Source organism: Equus caballus, chromosome 6 (assembly GCF_041296265.1).
Source record: "Equus caballus isolate H_3958 breed thoroughbred chromosome 6, TB-T2T, whole genome shotgun sequence".
In the NCBI taxonomy this organism is placed as follows: domain Eukaryota; kingdom Metazoa; phylum Chordata; class Mammalia; order Perissodactyla; family Equidae; genus Equus; species Equus caballus.
The window spans coordinates 60,041,518-60,057,545 of record NC_091689.1 but is presented as its reverse complement, the minus strand read 5'-3'; the positions used below and the strand labels follow the sequence as shown (position 1 = coordinate 60,057,545).

Below are 16,028 nucleotides of genomic sequence, written 5' to 3'. Positions count from 1 at the left end.
CATATCAGTTGTGGTGTTAGAGTTTTGTTGCTACCTTTTAACCAAAAATACACCCAAAAGCTTTTGTAAAAATTGAAGCATATTTCAATACATATGTATGTATTTCAGTACATATATTTTTTCAATAAAACTATACTTTCAAGTAAAGTTACAAAAATTGTTTATATGCCAATTTATAGTTTCAGGGACCCATTTTGGAGGATCGCGTACCAGTTGCACCTCCAATCTCATAAGAAACTTAAGCTTGTCCAGCCATCTGTGTGACGAATTGGGAATCTTGAGGATTTTATTTCTGAATGTGTTTTACCCCGTATTGAAGACAACATTACCATTCTTAAGAACACCTCAAGTTGTTATTTCCACGCTTGCAAGTCCAACGACTGCTAGGCCAGTGGCCCTGAAACCCTCTGTGACCATATCCAGAGCAACAATGTCAAATGACTACATTTCTTTACCAAGTTTTGTTTTTCTGATTATAAAATATATGCCCATGGTTAAAAACTTAGAAAATACAAAAAATAATAGAAAAATAAGTAAAAAACACCCACGATACCCTCACACAGAGAACAGAAAATCTTTGGAGCACTTTCCTTTCTGCTACGCACTTGGTTGTAGGTAAAAGCAGGCCATATCCTCGATTTTGTTTCCCGATTTCCCTCGCCACTCATCAAAGGATTTCCCCATGCGATTAAAAACTCTTCACACCTTTTTAAATTCCTTATCTTTGGTTGCTCCCAAGCAGTATGTAAAATATTTCATAATCAGATATGAACCACAATGTAGAGTTAGCAAACTCTGGAAAGTTCCAGTGCAATCAAGCTATCGTAATTTAAATATTTATTTAGCACCTATCACTGAAATGCTCTGTAGGTTGACACATGGTCCGGGTTAATATGAAAACAAAATAGAGGCATTTCCTCTATAGGAAGGTCTGGGATATATTGGCAACATGCCTTTAGACAAAAATGGGATTTGTCAGACTATTCAAAGACTAATAAAAAGAGAAAGGCTTGGATTTTCTTTGAACAGTCTAACATTTTTGCTATATTAGAGCTTAAGATATTAGAGCATGAACTACAAACACATCTGTTTAAGAGGGACAGTGAGAATGACACGAATTCACTAAAAGTTTATTTTATTAAAGTTTATTTTAAAATAAAAAGATTTCTATAAGAGTAAAATTTCAAAACCAATTTTGGTCATACCAAATGTTATAGTACTCTAACAAACTAACAACTTTTGAAGAGTTTAAGATACTTGATTTGAATCTGTTTCAATGTAAGGAGAGCTGACGGCTTTCCTGAAAGTCAGACCCACAATTGGATGTCCTCTGGAAGGCAAAAACAGAAGAGAAAAATGAAGAGAAAAAGAAAAAAAAAGTCAGCCCAATCAGATTTTTAAAGGCAAGAAATGAAGAGATATATATCCCCTTAATCTTAGACCCTTAAATAAAAGAGAAAACATTAAAGAAACTCTCTCTCACCCCTCAAAGAGAAGATCAGCCAGTCAATACCAACCTTGGTGGTATTGCCTTCAATATATATTTACAATCTTCCCACTAACCTACCTCTTGGCCTAATTCCCACTCCTCCCTGGACGATTGCAATGGTCTTCTAACTCATCTCACTTCTCCCGTCTAACATCTATTCTCACTCAACACAGAGAGCCTGAGAGATCCTATTCAATATAAATCTGATGACATTCTCTCTCTACTTAAAAGCTTCCAGTGGCTTCCCATTACACTTGGAGCAACAGTCTTGCAATGACCCCCCATAGCCTGGTCCTCTCCTATCTGCTGGCCTCTGCTATCACCTCTGGGACATCTCCTCCTATATCACGGAAGTGAAAACTAGAGAACTTTCTATGACCAAGCTAGGAAAAAGATGACTACTCCAGGCAGAATTTCTAAACTGAAATCAGTGATGGTAGAGTGAGACGACACAGCACTCGGGCTCCTGCTGAGGTCAAACCAAAATAACCACCTCGAGCAAGACTGAAAGATCATTCAGTAAGTGGGAAAATCTGGAAGGAAAGTGGTCTGGGTGTAGAGGCCTACAGTAGGGCCCTGTGGAAGCTGGTAAAAAGAGAGAGCATCCAGAAGAATATCGTTATGTGATAAAATAAACAATCACTACCTTCCGCTGAGGGCCACTTCCGAGCCACTGCTGTACTAGCTGCTTTCCACAAATTAGAAGCAGGAAGTCCCCATTATTTGAGAATAACGGTATCATTGGCAAACAATAAGAAAAAAGAAAGGTTTGAATGGAATCTTACCACAAAAAATGACACTAAGAATTCTGAAAACAACTTTGGTTTTCAAAACAAAATATGGGTTATAAGGGCAGCTAAAGCTCAAATCCAGTTTCCAATGGGCACGATACGTAATTGCACAACTGACTCTCAACAGTGCCATGAGCCATTTTCACAAACATGTTCAAAGACCGTCAATTTTCCTAAATATCTCCCTTCATCCTTCTTCCCTTGTGTCTTTTTCTTCTGAAGCATCTGTCGCCGTCTTTGTCAGATTTTTCTCTTTCCACTATCTACTTGTCTGGCTCTCCAGGCTTCTTCTGAAGCATCTGTCGCCGTCTTTGTCAGATTTTTCTCTTTCCACTATCTACTTGTCTGGCTCTCCAGGCTCTCGGTGGCTTTGACTGTAATTTAAGCAACTCTCTAATAGCATTTTAATTAACTTCCAGAAAACCTGTATCTTTTGTAAGACTTTTAAGTCTGGGTTTTTTGTTTTTTTTTATCAAATGCAAATTTGTCTGCATTGTTTTACATGGTACTTTCTGATATTTAGCCTACAACCTTTGATGACAAGGCCCTAATGGGGAGGATAGATACTATTCTTGTTCAGCTAGGAGGGATGTCTGATAAGAACTGATGTCCATTATTTCCATTAATTTAATCTTCACACGTCTTAATAGTCTGTATTATTCTTATATTATAGATAGAACTATTAAAGCTCAGAAAGTTGAAGAAACTTGTATGATTACAAAGCCTCGGCCTGTCTCTGTCAGTGCATATGCTCTCTCCACGTAACATTTATATAGCAATTTACTTTTATTTAACCTTTATAACAGCCATATGAGATAGGCAGAGATAATGTTATTCCTATTTTATAGAAGAAAAAATTGATATGCAGAGTGGTCAAATAACTTTTCTGAGGTATCCTCAATAGGGAAATCAAAGTGAAAATTTTATGAATGTCATATGTTCATAAACTATAATCTGTGTGTCTGCGTGTATAAAACAATTAATTAGTTTTTCCCATGATGCTAAGCCAAGTATTTTTTAACGATATGTTTAATCAGATTGCAAAAGTCAAAACTTTCTGGGGCCAGCCTGGTGGCAGAGTGGTTAAGTTCCCATGCTCCACTTCGGCACCCCAGGGTTTACGGGTTCGGATCCAGGTGTGGACCTATGCACGGCTCATCAAGCCATGCTGTAGCAGCATCCCACATACAAAATAGAGGAAGATTGTCACAGATGTTAGCTCAGTGACAATCTTCCTCAAGCAAAAAGAGGAAGATTGGCAGCAGATGTTAGCTCAGGGCCAGTCTTCCTCGCCAAAACGAAAAAAAACCACCTTTCTGTACAGTTTTAGCAGTCACAAGTTATAGCCCCATGTTTCTCCACTGAGGCACCTAGAGGGCTCCTTAAAACTTTAACTTTCTGGACCTCACTTTACATATAAGTAAATCAGAATATCTGACAGTAGGACCTAGGAATTTGCATTTTAATAGGCTTCTCAGATGATTTTTATTCACACTAAAATTTGAGACCTATAGCACGCAGCTCGATTTAGAAAGTGCCAGATGATGTGTAATTATAAGTAGGTGAGGTAAGGCCATATTCCCACAAATTTTGAAAGCATCTAAAGGAAGTCTATTAATCTATTAATCAGAGGCATTTACTGTGAGAACTCATAAACAATAGTTTGATTAACATGGCACTATAATTATCTAAGATTAATTAGCACTAGAGAAAAAGAAGATAAGAATCCAGACATAGTGAAATACTGAGAAGGTAACAAATAGTCGACGTAAAATAAAGAGCGTCCTGGATCTTAAATAAGATGTATTGACTTGCTGACATTTTTAATCAGTCTGGTCACATAAGAGGTAAAAGTTCACCCAACATTGCCATAAGGGCACATTTATAAGTCAAAGTGATAAGTGTGCTAAGAACTAAAGAATAAGAATCAATGTCTTGGAAAGTAATGAATGTCTGGAAAGTTCACAAATAGCATTGTGACCTCTGAAAAAGAATCCAAGTGTATTTGGTCTGAGGACAAATTTTGAGCCAAGGCATGGCTGGGCTTCCTCCTACCCAGCGTCCAAGAACGACCCGCTCAGGGTCTTCTCTTTCCAAATCATAAGGAGTTCTAGATTTTAAGTGGACCAACACTATATCCCCAAAAGACCACAGAATAAATGTTTGTTAAAACTGAGGAATTCTTCCTTTGATTTTGAGCTGGTCTTCTTTCTGCACAACCAAAATACTAGCATTAGTTTCTTCTGCCCATTTATTATAAGCTGTTTCCATTTCGGAATGCTACTTTATTTTTCAGATCACTTACTTAATCAATATTCAGTTCTATCTGTATCCAACAATTTCAATCGAATTCTCACACTTTCCATTGAGGACTAGTTAATTGCTTACCCAAGTTCCACGGAACACATTTAAAAGCTCTAAGTGTCATTCTCACAGGGCGTCAAGAAGGCTAATCCAATTATTATTCACATAAAAGGAATGAAGAGGAGAGGACAAAATGAGGCTACTGACTTATTAACTGCGCCATCCTTTAGGCCCTGCTTATCCAGCAAAAACAATTCCAATTACGGCAAAAACAAATCATTAAGACTAAAAACAAACAAGACGCACGATGCTACAGGCACAGGTACAGATTCCTGGCCCAAAATGAAAATATAGTTAAAAGGTTTTACTTCTAAATTTTTTATTAAAATGCCATATAAATTTGGAAATGTCTTGTTTACAAGAATACATCTTCATATTTCAAAATAGGAATTTATAACTAAATTTTCGGTTTGCAATTTATTTTTCCAAAAAGAAACATTATTCAGATTTTTAAAAAATAATACATTCAAAGAAACCTCAAGCTCTGAAAGTTTTCAGTAATGGCAACCTTTCTAAAAAATCTACCCTTGAGATCATTTGACATCCACAGACTAAAAGAAACTTGTCCCTAAAAGAGAAAGCTGGAAATAATTTGTTTCTAAATACTATACTCTAGTTTATCTAAAGGCACGATAACCTGCCTTACACACTCAAAAAGGAAGCTTCTGATTTTAGTAAGAGGATATGACAATATCTCTATTAAGTATTAAAATTATAGCAACAAAACATTCTTATTTGACTTAAAAAAAATGTTCTATTTTTACAAGTCAAGTTCTATTAAAAACTAGACAGACCAAAAAAAAATTGACTGGATAAACTAAAACTTGTCATTTCAAGAAAACCTGTAATCCATTGATTTTTCAGTTCACCTGGATTCTGAAATGATGCCACCAAACTTCTAGATTATTCAGCACAATTGGCGTAGCACTATACTCAGATGACATTTTAAATAAGCTAATTTCCCAAAGTCACCTCTGGAAGCAATTGGCTCAAAACGTACTTTATAATGGAGCACAATTAAAAGATAAAATACAGATAGTGTTTACTCTACATTAGACTTTTCAGGAAATACAGCTACTCAGTAAGAACAAGATCACAGACGAATGGAGTATAAAAAGGTATAGTCGAACACCTGTCAACATTTTGTAGAAAGTAGTGGGAACAAATAAAGTCCAAGTTCATTTTTTCTCAATTAATGTATTAGTTGAACAGGAAAAAGACTTGAATTTTTATTTTCCTAAAAAAGGTACCCTAATTTCAGAGGTCTTTCTAAAGTTTACACTACAATGATCTCAGTGGTAGTTTCTCTTATTTTCAGCTGGGAGTAAGCTAAAAATAAATATCTAGGACTCATGCTGAATGTGGGATTTCCACCAGTAAGGACACAGGAAAATTCAGCCCCTTATCTGACACAAGCAAGGGAATATTTTTTAAAGCAATAAAAATATATTAAAAACGTAAGTTCATAGACTAGTTAACAGACTATTTCTCTTCTTCTCTCTATAGAAGTCTACTTTAAACGGTTCAATCACTAGCTCATCTCAGAAGACTGGGGAGATAAACATTTCAGATTAAAAGTCCTTTATTTCTTTTCCATCCATTTATCCTGCCAGCCAGCACCTACAATGAGCAAGGCACTAGGCCAGAATTTTCTAAAGGAAATATTTAGGCTAAGACAAGGAGGCTAAAAAGTTTGATTCCTTTTATAATGAAAACTGTTAGGATCTCAATCTGATTTTAGTTCCTGAGCCTAGAAAGCAAATTTTCAAGGCAGCCTAGGCAATTCAACAGGTTCTCTCCTTTCAACTTTCTGAGAGACTGTTGCTCTCTCCGGACCCTGAAGCACTAACTCCCAAACAAGGTGATGTTCCATATCACAAGGACAAACACTGACTGCCTCCCGAGGAGCATTTCCAAAATGGACCTGTTCATTTGATCCTCTAAAAGACTTAAGTTGAAAAACCAGAACTATTTCCTTTGTGTTCACACTCATTTAAAAATGTCCTAAGGACGCGGGTTGCCACAAAATAAAACATCCCCCAAAATAATATTTCTATGACTTCAAAGTGCCATTAGGTTTAGTTAAGAGGATTATACCTGGAGAGGACGAAACACTTGCCACAGCCATAGCATACATATTCTGTTACTTAAACTTACTTCAGAAGATGGAAAATTTTTTTACTAAAATCCTATTAATCAAAGTCACAAGCTTCTTGCATAAAATTATTTCAATATTCTAACAAGGTACTGTGGGATGTGGGGGACAGAAAGATATTCCTCATTATTATTATTATTTTTTTTTTTTGGTGAGGAAGATTGGCCTGAGCTAACATTTGTTGCTAATCTTCCTCTTCTTGCTCGACGAAGACTGTCACTGAGCTAACGTCTGTGCCAATCTTCCTCTATTTTATGTGGGATGCCACCTGCCACCACAGCGTGGCTTGACAAGCAAGCAGTACTAGGTCCGCATCCAGGATCCAAACCTGAGAACCCTGGGTCACCAAAGCGGAGTACGTGAACTTAACCACTCCACCACCAGGCCAGCCCCAGCATTCCTTAAGTTTTTAAACACATTCTTAGCAAGAAGAGTCTATTAGGTTAAAAGAAACGTGAAATAAAATGCATTTCTTTGAAAAAATATATATATATACATACACATACATGCATATACACACACAAACATGGCTAGAAAAGAAAACTAGCCAAAAAAAAAAAAAAAAATGTACGAGACCAGCTTTCAAAATTAGCCAGGGCAAATTGACCACATTCAATTACATTCAAATACGAACTCTCTCAAGTAACAGTTCTGATCACTACGGCATTTTATTCTTCACCTAGCTACTTCAAAAATTCTAAATTAACACAGCTTCACCAGGAATGTGAGTGAGTCCACATTATTTCACTTTAGCCAAATATGCTTTTTTGTATATCATGGTTCTATTGCCTTTTGCTCTTTTTAGATTATTTCCTAAGTGATATGTGAAAATCTGTGTATCTCATTATTTTTATTCTGGAATGCAAAGATAAATAACATGTCTTGCTTTGAAAAGGGGAAATTTATAAATCAAAAGTCACTATAAGCATCACACACAGATATAAACCATTACATACAAAATAAATACATACTTTGAAAAGATCAGTCTATTATGTATATAAAGGAATATGCCATATAGAAAAGTAATTGTCTCATTAATTCTCAATGTAACATTGGAACTATGCCTAGAGTTAATGAATTCATAGAGTTTGGAGAGAGGAGACGGAAGGAAGGTGACATCTAAAAGTTACTTTTTCATCTGTACATTTTCCTGAGTTCACCCTACAGTTTGAAATCACATAGAGCTCCAAAAACCACCTAATGTCAATTGCTAGTTTAGAAATTCCACACTATCAAAATCTCCAGGGCTCTCTGTACACCAAATGGGAGTATTTTCCTTCTGTATATCCATGAAAGTGGTGTTTGCATAAGCAATAGTGAGAAGTCATCAGCCCTTTGCAGACACTGTTATAATTTTCATCCATTAAAGCTACTAGCAGGTTTGTCACTTCAGTTTCCTAAGTTACAAAGATAATGACCTGCATGCATTATAAACATACGCACTTTTATTTCTACAGAGACATTAGATAACCCAATTACAGACTAATCACCGTGTACGTGACTAATCACGCATTCACGCTGTATACATAAGCAATCCCTGTTAGGAATCAAACTGGGATAGGCAAATGCATAATTAACTGGAGATCTGGCCACTGTGTTATAAATAAGGTTGACATAAAGGTTCCTTATTACAGACTCTGTTAAACTCCCCCCTCCAATTAAAATAATCATATTTTTAAATATGTGCAATAATGTGAAATGAAGACAAGGGGGAAATAGATTTGGCAACTATTAGAGAAATTAGTGGTACAAAAATTAGCTATGAAGATTCCATGGAAACTTGAATGATTGTATATTGAGTGCTATCATTAAATCTACATAGATTTTCCATTATAAATAACTGAAAAGGTGACATTAGTATGCAAGTATTTCATCTCTTTAAAAATATATAGCTGCACTGTCCAATAAGGTAGCCATGAGCCACACGTGTCTAACAAGGACTTTAAATGTGGTTACACCAAATTAAGTATAAAACACATACCAGATATTTAGACTTAGTACAAAAAACAGAATGTAAAAGATCTTGACTTTTTATATTGATTTTATGTTGACATGATATAATGGATTAAACTAAACATTACCATCATGCATTTCACCCGTTTCTTTTTACTTTTTTATGCATCCACTAGAAAATATCAAATATGTGGCTCGTGTTATATTTCTATTTGACAGCACTTATCAATAACGTTTACATGACTTTTTTTTCATCAAAGCCACTGGGTGACACTGTTTCTCCACTAAATTGATACAACCAAAGCATTTTCCTGGCAGAGAAAAAAAACCACACAGACACACACACACACGTGCACCCACGTGTGCACACACAGCAACAGACATGATGTGCTCTTTATAACTGTTCATATTCTTAAGATGAAAGACCATGAATACACTTAAGTAATTTTATTATTATCTTAGCCGGACTGGCTATACTTAAAATCTTTAATAATCATTCAGATTCCTCAATAATAAATGACAGCTCTGATCAAATTAAACAGGCAGAATTTGTTCCGTTTGTGACTTTTTCCCCAAGCGCTATCCACCTTCTAAATGGTAATGTTCTTCACGACCTCCTCTAATATTACATCTTATTTACCTACATTTTAATAGATTCCCAAGGAAGCCATGCAAAATAACTTAGGTGAACAAAAACAACAAGCTGCTTTTGTTAACAAAGAAATGATTTCCTGATTTGCAGTTTGCTTTTGCCTTGAATTTTGAAATTCTGAACATTTTTAAATCAATTTATTGAAAAACTAAAATGAAAACCAAATTCAACGTTTAAGCCACCATCACATATTCTTCTTGGATGAGATAAAGACTTCACAGAGTTAGACTTTGCAATGCAACTGATATTTATCTATGGGATAAAGTCCTAAATAATACATTCCGGAGGCTGCCTGGTACTATCTGATGACCAGAAAATTCATCGTAAGGCTCAAGAGTTTTGTGTCATCTGTACATTCAATGGGTTTTATCAGTCTTCTAATTCTGAAGGAGAATTTAGACTTGGCTCCATGTATGAAATGGCAAGTGATATCTAGGCTTAAAATGATCAGCCCGACTCTTTTCCTATCCTGTTCCCCCAGCAGCATGTTCAAGTCCAAGAGAGAACTGGATAACAGCCAACAATTTGCCTCAGGCTGGCTACATACATTTAGCTGACCCTCCCTCAGTTTCCTTCTCTCTAAGATCAGACTAATTCTAGTCCCCTAAGCACAGCCTGCACAGAATGAAGCATTTTAAGATCTCATTGCAACAAGCTACTTACAACCATACACTACCAGCTCAAGATATGAAAACAAACTATCATGGCACTATACTAAACTATAACATGTCCTAAATCCTGTAACCTTTTTACCTTTATTTCATGAGAACTATAAATGTATACTACATTAATTTCCATTTCTAAGAAAAAATTCCCCGTCTTCAAAATGTAAAGCTGCTCAAAATCTAAAACATTTATGTTTAACCGTGATGTGGTGAGGACCTTGTGAACATCTTTGAAGCTATAGACTTCCGCCCCAGAAAAATGAACAGATGAACTTTTGCATAAAATTTCAGAGAAGAGATGAATGATTCTGGACCTAGATTTAGAACCCTCTCTAAGCTGTTATATGCATTCCTTCAAGGATTGTCTATAGGTCATCTAGATATTTTTTTGTGATTTCCCGTTTTCTTACATTGATGTCTCATTATCCCATCTAGACTCTGAGCTCTGGAGAGAAGGTGCTGCGTCGTATCTGTCTGTGTATGAGTTGTAAGATTTTTAGCACACTGCACATTTTAATGTGTTGATATGACATCTGATAGGTTCACTGACCTTGATGGATAATATTAGCTAAGAGTAGCATCTTCTTTTTAAAAAGTAGTCTACATTTATGGTGAACACGTATGGCCAACTAATATTTTGGACAATAATTATCCAACAGACTTGTCTCTGAACTACAACTTGTGCACATCTTTAAGATTTTTTCCCCCAGAGATCAAACCTACGCATTTTATGTTGACAAGTAAACATCCACTCTCAGTTCAAAGTTAAGACAATTCCCTAGAATAGCCTTACAAAGAAAACATAAATAAACTCCTTTTTAAAAATACCACCAATAGTAAAAGTATATATTGGTAATTACTAAAAAGATTTAAATTTCTATATAAAGGAAATAATGCTCATTTGACTGTTAACAGAGTACATCCTCAGGTACAAGAATATAAAGATGTCTGAACCTTCTGAGGTTCATTCTGAATTATTTGACAGAGCTTCACTGAAAACACGAACGTAGAAAATAAACATAAATTGAGTTTTCAATTTCATATATTTGAGGGTTTTTTAGAAGATACAATCATAAATATCACACACAAGAGAAAGGAGGAAGATTTCATAGAATAGGAGACACATGTCAACTACATAAACAATTCACCACAAACATGTGGGTTAGGCAGAATTTCACAAAGCTCAAGAAACTGGCCGCTTGCAAAGGTGTTGCTTCAGCTTGTCGAAATCTCTTAAGATAATACATGATATAATAGTTGCATTGATTACCTTCATATATCCATGAGATTACATCTCACAACAATGTTTTCTGAAAAATATAACTCCCACCCTAAACCCAAGATAAGCTCATTCTTTTGACAGATGAAATAACACGAGTTGTCAATGAAACCTACACAGACTCTACAGGGCTGTTACTGGCACAAACCTTATTAACGGAAAATCTTGAAATAGAGTATATACATATATTTCTTATTTTGAAGTTCATAAACATTCCTACTTCGACACAACAAATGAGAACTGATTTAAAATAGAAGTGAAATTAAATTTGGCAAAGCCTTTATTCAACTAGAGTGCTGGAAAGAATATTCTAGAGGTCTGTTTCCTAACAGAATACAACAAATTCACACAAATGTCACTACAGATATAACGAATGTTTTTCATGCCAGTGTCACTCACCCTTGCCTGCCTGCCTCCCCTCCCCCAGGCTTTTCAAAATGTATTTCATACACAGAGTCACTGTTCTGGTTGTTTATTTAATTAACATGACAGCCCAGCATACACAGCATTTCTTTCAGTTCTACAGTTTTAACTTTTTACACTTTAGACTCAATACAGAAAGAGTAAAATTACTGTTTGACTCCTTCCAACCTCTGTAAATTTATATAGATTCACTAACTATTTCTGTCCATTAAAACAGTTTTTCAGTGTGCTGTAAATATCTGTATTCACAAAGTAAAATCACAATTTTGTCCCCACACACAAAAAAATTCTTTACCCTCACCTTTCCCAAAGGATAAGAAAATCTTGTTTTTTCTTTTTCATGTTTTCAGAAGTTGACATTAATTAATTTTAATGCTGTCAGCAAGTCATAAATAATCAATATTGCTCTTTGTATCACCATAGCTGAGGTACACTACTGAAATGTGATAGAAGCTACAATTTAATTAAAAATCCCATGATTGTTTCTGAAATTTATTCAGCTGAGAAATATGTTATGTTATACTAAAATGTATTTAGAAATTTAAAGGACAAAATATTCTATATATTCAGGAGAAATACTTCTGAATTTTATAACTGTACTGTAAACGCAAGTAAATTATACTTTTTACCAAAGATGTAACAAGGCCTACCATATGCCTACCATCGAAAATCACACCTATTTCTCCCATTTTTCTCTCGTTGTTTGCTTTTTTGCTTGAAAATATCTTCCTCACATCAGGGATGAAAAATTTGATTCTACGTTTGATAACCAACCACTAGATACCATTATAGTCCTATAAAAATCTATTTTTATTAAAGGTGTTTAATTAAGTGCTTTAGGGAAAAATTTGTGGGAAACAATTTTGATGTTTAATTACAAAATATAAAGCATATAGCTGTACATTTCTGACTGACATTGCATCCATCACAAAGAATTTTGTGATTATGTGGTACAAACACATTAATGGAGAGAGGCATATGCCTTGTGTTTATTTAATGTGAAATCACAAGCAAAGATATTAAACTCTTCTTAACATATAACTAAAATAAAATGGGATTGGTTTGGAATCTTTCAAAAACGAATGTGTAAGGTGTCAGAGTAACTAGAGAGGAATGACTAGCCAATTGTGTTCTTTGATGTACAAAGAGAACAGAGACACCCTTCAAATATAATTTCCAAATGATAAAAATTTCATATTTAAAATTTTACGTTGAAAGATAACATTTATTAATCATATGTAAAATCTAATAATTCAAGAAATTCTAGGTACCTCTGTATATTCCAGTGTTTGGAAAGTACAGTGGTAACTTGAGAGAGACACACCTGCTCTCGGAAGTGAACATCCACTTAGAAAAGATACATACACCTTAATGGAAACAACTGCCTTCTTAACACTGCCAACCAAAAAAGCACAGTTTGACACACTGATCTGCAAAATCAGCTTCACTCTTGAGGATACTGGGCTGGTAGGACGGAACTAAAAGCCACGCAAATGTTACAAACTTTGTCCGCTCTTTCCTGACAATAAAGGTATCTTCACTTGCATTCGCAGACACACCCAGGGTCAGATTAATTCTGTGACTGAAGACTGGACCTGTTTCTCCTTTCTTTGCTTGAAGGTATCTTTATCATCAGCGCTGCAAAACCCAATTCCATATACAATATCTAATCTATAGACTTATTTATGGCTCAGGAAGGAAGAAAGGAAGGGAGGAAGGGAAGGAGGGAGGAAAACATCTCCATCAGTTGGTTTGTCTCATGAGAATTTTATCATCTATTCTCCTTGACCTTTTAAATTGAGTCAATGAAGGAAGATTCTTGATAAGCAAGTGGCCACTATCATTCACATGGAGAAGAAAAGGCTGAAATGCTGTCACCTTTAAACCTCACAATGGGCAAGGTCCAAACAAATTCTCAAGAGGCCTCTGCCAGACTCTCTGAGCTCTATGTCCTTACACCTCTATTTAAAATTCACTTGTTGCCCGAGTGTTGTCTTGAGTTGATAGTACATGCTTTCAGAAAAGAACACCTAATCAGGCAGCATTCAGGGAGCATTATATACGTGTTTTATAATTATTTTGATTCTTGACTTCATAAACTATGCAGATGACAGTGGTACACTTTGCTCCCTTGATCAGAAGTTTATTTCCTTATGATAAAACAGATAAGCCATTTACTATATAGCTCCGGAACTTTTCACACAGTTCAACTAACGTATGAGATATTGCCCTATCTTATAAGATACTGTTGCATGAGTTCCCACCCCCCACCCCACAATCACGTTCACCAAAAACTTTAATGGGTCATAGATAAAAACTAGTCTTAAGAAATACATCCACACTCACCCATACTCTAATTAGAACTTCAAGGATCTAAATTTCTGCTAAATGTAACCTTGTTTTTCCATCAACCATAAGAGATCAAGTCTCTCACATTAAAATATTCCTCATACACAGTGCCTTTAAAAAACTAGTAACCAAAGAAAATGACCAAAATACATTACAAATATGCATATTCAACAGCATTAATCAGCAAAACATTTGAAAAGGAACTGCTCAGTGACTTTCTTATAAATTTGCAGATTATTCAGATTCTCCATTTATCAATTCAAACCAGAGAAAAATCCATAAAAATCTGCAGTTAGTTAACACTGCTGGTTAATTCACCCACCCATAACTCCTTAACTTCTAGACATTATCACAGAATTTCAGAAATTTTATTTCAGAGGCTAAATGATATTAATTTGGAGCCAAGTTATTTATGATTAAATCACACATTTGCCTTAGAAATTATGGTTCAATTCTGCAATGATCATCCCACATTTTCCTGTAAGTGAAAGAAAAGTGTGTCCAAACATATCTGAACCAGCAGTGTTTTCAATTTAAAAGACATTCTCTCCCGTTACCTGTGAAAAGAAATTAAAATGTGCTTTCCTCCTCACCGGTTCACCCTTACATCGAAAGCTTACTTTATTCTGGTGATTTCCAAATTTCTACCAAAATGAACTATCAGTCAGTGGCCTGTTTTTAACTTCATTCTTAGAGTAAGCCTAAACCCAAGAAATATTTGCTTTATCTAAACAAAAAGCTAAATAAGTACATTTGTTTTCAAACAAAGAGAGGCTAGGATGCTGTCATCCATTCTGCGAAATAATGTCAAACCACCACATTCTCTGGAATCAACTCCATTTCAGAAACAAACAAGCCACTCACACCATATGGTGATTACTAGTTCTTAGAAATACCTAAATGATGATCCACAGAATAACCTAAAAAGAAAAAAAGCTTACTCTACCTTAGGATATTCTCTCACTCTCTAAAGTTGTCCTAAGAGTACCATAGGTAGGCATGAATTTCAGTGGAAAAAGTGTAAATTTCCACTTGCTATACATAACCCCTCTCCACCACCCCCTCTCCAAGTGTCAAATCTGCCTGGAATAGAGAGGTGAACATTTAAATATGCCTTTTCAGATACAATTTGTACTTAAAGTTAGGCTTTGTTCTGTTATGCCCATTACAGCAACTATATTCCATGGTCTTAAAATGCTTCATGATAATAAGGAGATTCATCTCCAAAATTCACTAAACTTTATTTAGGACAACTTCACTCACAATTCTAGATTCCTCCTCCTCCTTCTCTCTGAAATATTTATATCACCAGCAATCTTAGAAATAGTCTCCTGAATTAATATTTCCTGTATAACCTGTATATATCCATTTGAACTTCTAAATATCCACTTAAGCGTACAGATGCTCAAGAGAAATGTTATTTTTTCAGTTGACTCTAACAGCGCAGTTCACAACTTTGACAAATTCTGAAGTTCAGATATACTGTTCCTCAAATTGAAGTTTATGATTATGACACAAAACACATTAGCATGTAACAACATATGTCCCCAAATTGCATTTAAAAAGCAAACTGGCTCCACCAGCAGTCTCTTCAAGTAAAACTTTCTGCAAAACCAGAAAGGGTGTATAAATACGTCACCTTCAAGCATTCCTTTCTTTACTCTACAATCTTTTTACTGACGTCCATAAACGTTTACCTGTCACTTTAGAAGAAAGAAATTTTATTTTAAAAAATAGAAAGAAATCTAGTAAAATCCACGTGTTCAAAAATCACGCACGCTAAAAAACTAAAGTCAAAAATTCCTGCTAAAGGAGCAAAGTAGGAGGATACTTAAAAGTGTAGGCAAGCCACAAGCCAGGTGTAGCAGATCTAAAAAGTTAGCCCAGCTGTGGAAGACCCTACAAGTG

At 35.3% G+C, this 16,028-nt stretch overlaps 1 protein-coding gene across 2 annotated transcripts in view; it reads right to left on the bottom strand.

The window, feature by feature from the left end:
* PDE3A (phosphodiesterase 3A) overlaps positions 1–16,028 on the bottom strand; it is a 293,395-nt gene that overhangs the window by 273,403 nt on the left and 3,964 nt on the right.